A 6,000-nucleotide genomic window follows, 5' to 3' on the forward strand; every position below is an offset into this window, starting at 1 on the left:
TGAGAAATTTTTCTGTGACTCTGGATTAGGAAGACCCTTGTAGTTTTCACTTTGAGAAAAGTATGTTTCAGTTGGCTAAAAAGTAAGTAAAATGCACTAAGTCTGACATTCATTATTTTTATCTAAGGCAGTCAGTTATTTCTGTCCTCATTCAGTCTGCTGTAGTATTTCTCTTTCTTCATCCATTCAGAGATTATTATTTGCAGTAAACAAGAAATGGAGGGAGATGGGCAAATAATATCTTTTGTCCTTGAATATGTGGTTTTACCACAAAAGAAACCAGATGAAGACCAAAAATAGCTGTAGAAGTACACAGTGAGGGTTAGTTTTTATATATGATATTTGACTCAATTAAACTCCAGACTACTTTAAATCTTGTATATCATAAATTATCATTATTGTCAAGAGAACTGGGCATTGAGAAAAGGAGAAAAGTACACCTGCACTCAGCAGAATTACATTAAATTATTATCTCTTTAATATACCTCAGATGTCTCTGGGAGTGAAGCTATTAAGTGTGGCTTTTCCCTTTCTCTCAAAATGAACTGGAGCTGAATCAATTTCTTCTTTAAGATTCATCTATAGAAACCAAAATCCACATGAGCCCCATAAAAATTGCACTGTGTAGTGAAAATAGCAATTATTCTAAATTCAGAATAAAGGCATATCTTAGAAAATGATGTCTTACAAGAACCAGAGAAACATTTTAAAACCCTATTTAGTGCCCCAAAAAAGAGGCAAGAATTCCTGGCTATTATAAACAGGAGAAGGGAGCCAAAAGAAATGTAGGCTTAGAGGAAAAAGATTTCTGTAATTAGGAGAGCTAGCAGAATGAAAAAATATAAAATATGCAGTGTTTTCAAACTTATGTTGAAGATAAAGTAATAGAATTGAGACTATTGAAAATCGAATCCATGTTTGTTTTAAGTGATCGTTTTTTGTTTGTTTATTTTGTTTTGTTTTGTTTTTTTTGAGACAAGGTCTCGCTCTGTCTCCTAGGGGCTGGAGTGCAGAGGCACAATCATGGCTCACTGCAACCTCGCTGTAATCATGGCTCACCTTCCAAGGCTCAGGAGCAATCACCTTCCAGGGCTCAGGTGATTCTCCTACCTCCCAAGTAGCTGGGACCACAGGCATGCATCACCATGCCCAGCTAATTGTATTTTTTGTAGTGACAGGGTTTTGCCATGTTGCCCAGGCTAGTCTTGAACTCCTGGACTCAAGTGATGTTCCTGCCTGGGCTTCCCAAGGTACTGAGATTACAAGCATGAGCCACTGTGCCTGGCTGATAAATTTCAAATATCAGTAAAGCACAGTATTCACTGGCCATTTGCTGGACTGAAGGATTGTTTGCCCAAACCTTCATGGCTTCAATAATTTCCAGAAACTCTTCAACCATAGCTCATAATACATCCTGTTGGACAAAATGTAAATCTATATGTTCCTATGATATCAGGCCTCGACTTCTTTGTAAAATCTTTTGGAAAACTGGCAGTACCTTTATGGATGGTATGAATAGTGTTAAATCAACAAATTGATAACCTTAAAAGCATTTTGTCATTAATTACTGCTTCATTCAATATAAGTTCACAAAAATGCATGTATAAAGCTCCTGTATATACATGCATATTAAAGGACATGTATAAAGTTTCCTCTGCAAACTTTGCTGCAACCCTTTAAACTTTTTCCTTATGAACGCATTTTTATGAACTTAGCAACACATTTTATTCCAGTCATTTTGTTTTAAAATGAGCAAGTTTGTTAATAATCCTCAGAAACTTGGCTCTAGTCAACTCAACAGTTAAATCCTAGTTGCTCTTTAATTATGAAAGTCTTTGAAGTTTGAAGTTATGTATAAATTAATAGAGGAAATGTTACCCAAATTTTTTTGATAAGCAGGCGGAACACTGGCTCCACTTACAGTGCTCTGCAGTATTTTCATTCTTGTTATTCCAGTTACTCATGTTGAATTAGTACACTTTTGTTTTAGTTACCTTTGGACTTCTAATTCACATATTGCTTTCCTTTATTTGTCATGCTTGATTTCTCCTAAACATTCCCCTTTTTCCCACAGATGAACTAGATACATTATGGCCTCTTAATGATAATGCTTTATAAAAAATAGAATACTTAACATATGAATTGGTGCATCACTGGGTTAAACCATTGCTGTGTGGCCAAAGGGATAGGGTGTGTTATTTTGGCTAGTCCTGAGTCTAATACCCACAAATAAAGATGCCTGAGTAAAACATCCCAAGCAGAGTGATGGGGAGGGCCACAGATCAGGGTGACACATGAGAAGAAAGGGGAATGGATTTTGATCAAGTAGCAGTGATAGCTGTGTACCTCAAATCATAAAACATGTAACTATTAAGTGAAGCTGTGCAAGTATGGACTTGAACAAAGCATCCTGGAGGTGAATAGGTGGACTAAGCACCAGTCGGATAAAATAAAGCAGTTGAATGTTTTTCTATAATTTTTATCTTAGTGAAAAAATGATTTTTGCTAATAGTTTGCAAAATAATGGAATTGTACCTAATGATTTTGTAGCTTAATGTAATTTCAGTACTTGTTTGTCTGACTGATATAATTTTGCATCTTCTGAGAATGTTGGAAAATCATAAGAATGAACTATGAAAGATATCAGGCTTATATTTTAAAATACAAAGAACCCCTTAGCTAGGATAATACAAGCATTTCTGTAGACTTTAAAATTCTATTATAGAAACTTCTTTTCTGCTCTTATCAATATATACCTCCTAAGCAAGTGGAGAAACTTGCTCTTTTAAGTGTCCAGCTAAGGTTAATTTATACCAGCAGCCCAGTGCTAGTCAATTAGGAATAAGGGAAGTTAAATCATTGTATGAGTACTATTCATTGCAAACTAAAAAATTCCCAAGGACAACTTGGTGGTACTGTAGGAAAATTAGTATTTTATTTTCTCCTCTAAAAATAGCATTTCTTATCTTGGTAATTTAGTTAATAATTAAATATAGTTATTACATTTTCATTTTTAGATTTTCAAGGCAAAAACCTGGTCTTAGAGGCTATTTTCATAAACCTTGCATGTAAAGCTAACAGCTGCCACCTGGTGGCCAAAAGTACTTACTAGCCTTACTTCAGGTCAAGGTGCATCAGGGATCAACACTCGTGTCCACACTTAAATCTACTTCCACCTTACAGAAATATAAATTTATTAAACTAATAAATTTATTATTAACTATATGCTCTATAGCATAAAGAATACCTGAAACAAGCAAACATTTTAGGTTAGCAAAATATATTTGACATAATCAGTTATTTTTCTTAATGAATCTCTGGTTTCTTTAATCTTACCCCAAGAAAAACTTAATTTTATGCTCAGTAATGATGCTTTTGCCAGTTCTTTTCTAACAACCGTAATTGGTACCATATGTCTGCCTGAGTCATTTACTAATGAAACAATCCCTGTGCTGTGATTTTCTATAAGTAGGAACAACATTTATTTTTACTATCATAGTAGTCTATTTCCAATGCTATTAATAATCTGTGGACCATCTAATCGTATCTGTTTGGGACTGTATTTCAAAGCTGTCATATTTTCTAAAATTTTCTATATTAACTCTTCTAAGATGTTTATTTCAAGGGGACTAACATTTTTTTCTATTGAAGTTTGTAGTCATTAGTATAGAGATGGTGACTTACAATTTACAGTCATTTCATCTGAAGTTCTTTCTATGCAAGTGTGTACCTCTTATAAGAGTTCAAAATGCTTAAATTTTAAGAAAATTTGAATCTGAAGTTCTTTCTATACAAGTGTGTACCTCTTATAAGTGTTCAAAATGCTTAAATTTTAAGAAAATTTAGCTATTACCGTTATCAAACATGTATGCCTTCTCATTTTAAATCACTAATGAGGGCAAAAACAATGATGAGCTATTAGGAAATGTTCATTAGGGGCAAGCAGCTAAAGTGCTTGCTAATATCTTTTTGCAGTTTCCTCTCATTCAATTTATTTGCCTTCTTAATTGGGATATGATCAAAGAAGGAAATAGGAACACAAAATAAAAGTTGAGAAATAGAAACAGAGGATAATGATATAAAGGAGAATCAGATAAAAACTAGGATTGTGGTGAATTAGAAGCTGCTGCAATGTACAATGAAGATACACTGGCTCACTGTTTCCCCCAGTGTTTCCAAAAAAGCTTTGTTATTCTCGTTAAATAACCTAAGCAAAGAGTTAGTAACTAATCTGACTAAACCAAATAGAAATTTAAAGTCATTTTACAGTTAATTTAAATTGACATATATTGAGAAATAGCAATGAGCAATGCCTAGACATAAAGTGCTGATTTTCTAATGATTGTGAATTACATAAGTGTTCTATTTTAGTTTTCCTTAAAGTTGGCTACTTTAAAACATATATTAAAAATATTCTTTTTTCCACCAGGTCTTACTTTTTTAAAGTGTTAGACAGTCAAAAGTGGAAGAGCTTCAAATATTGTATTTTAAAGTCATTTTAGATGGAACTTCATTCTGAAGAGTACAAAATCTTCCTTCAAATTTTGTAGTTTTTAGTTGCAAATGTATTAATTCATTTATTTAGTTACATTCATTTACAAATACATCAAATCAATAGGTATAAATATATCAATTCAAATGAAGATAATGTTTTAGTTATTGGTTAACTGTTGTTTCATAACAAAGTACCCCAAGAGAAAGTGGTATAAAACATCTTTTATCTTAGAGTTTCTGTGGGTCAGGAGTCTGAGTCCTCTGTAGTCAAAGGTCAGCTGGGGCGTTAGTCATCTCAGGGTTCAACTGGAGAAAGATTTGCTTTTCATCTTAATCACACAGTTGGTCATTGTCAAGAATCAATTCTTCAAGAATTGTTAGACTGAGAGCTTCATCTCCTCACAGGCTTATGGCCAGAAACCACCTTTAATTTCTTCCCACATAGATGTCTCCAACATGGCAGCTTGGTTTACCTAAGCATGCCTGCTGAGAAAGCAGTAGAGTCCAGCATGATTGACATCACAGACTTCTGGAACCTGATCTCAGAATTGACGTCTTATCACTTTGCTCATACTCTGTTCATTAGAGACAAGTCACTACGTCCAGTCCACACTCAAAGAGATGTGATGATTGAAAGCCATATCAGAAACTACCTCCCACAGTTATCTTAGGTATAATACCAAAGAATCTGATGTTTAAAATACCACTTTACTAATATGATACCGTAGTTTTTAATTATAGAAACACTGGGAGAATAACTGTTTTAGTGGCTAGAAACCAAAGTTGTGTAGAAAATGAGGCATTGGGCATATATAATCTCAGAATGTATGCATAGGAAGGTAATTTAGAAGGTTATAAGTTTCAGCTTCATACCTATACAGAAATTCCTTCACAACATCTGTCACAAATGATGTTGTCACTGCCTGAGTGGCTAATCATAAGGAACTTAGGCATTTGGTGGCAGCTTAGGCCACTGTTAGCAAGGTATAATTTTTTTTTTTTTTTTTTGACACTCACCGTTGCCAAGCTGGAGTGCAGTGACACAATCTTAGCTCACTGCAACCTCTGCCTCCCGGATTTAAGCAATTCCTCTGCCTCAGCCTCCCAAGTAGCTGGAACTATAGGTGCGTGCCACCATACCCAGCTTTTTTATTTTTTTTTTGGATTTTAGTAAAGATGAGATTTCACCATGTTGGCCAGGATGGTCTCGATCTGCTGACCTCATGATCCACCCGCCTTGGCATCCCAAAGTGCTGGGATTACAGGCGTGAGCCACCACGCCCAGCCGAAAGGTCTGATTTTTCAGGAATAGACTGTGCAAGATGGTGAAACGCCATCTCTACAAAAAATACAGAAACTAGCCGGGTGTGGTGGTGCACACTTATAGTCCCAGCTACTTAGGAGGCTGAGGTGGGAAAAGTGCTTGAGTCTGGGAGGTAGAGGTTGCAGTGAGCCAAGATCACGCCACTGTACTCCAGCCTGGCTGACAGCTAGACTCTATCTAAA

The 6,000-nt window shown here is 35.2% G+C and overlaps 1 protein-coding gene across 10 annotated transcripts in view; it reads left to right on the plus strand.

Moving 5' to 3' along the window:
* RELCH (RAB11 binding and LisH domain, coiled-coil and HEAT repeat containing) overlaps positions 1 to 6,000 on the plus strand; it is a 123,101-nt gene that overhangs the window by 61,330 nt on the left and 55,771 nt on the right. The window lies entirely within an intron of this gene.

Source organism: Cebus imitator, unplaced genomic scaffold (genome assembly GCF_001604975.1).
Source record: "Cebus imitator isolate Cc_AM_T3 unplaced genomic scaffold, Cebus_imitator-1.0 Scaffold55, whole genome shotgun sequence".
Taxonomy (NCBI): domain Eukaryota; kingdom Metazoa; phylum Chordata; class Mammalia; order Primates; family Cebidae; genus Cebus; species Cebus imitator.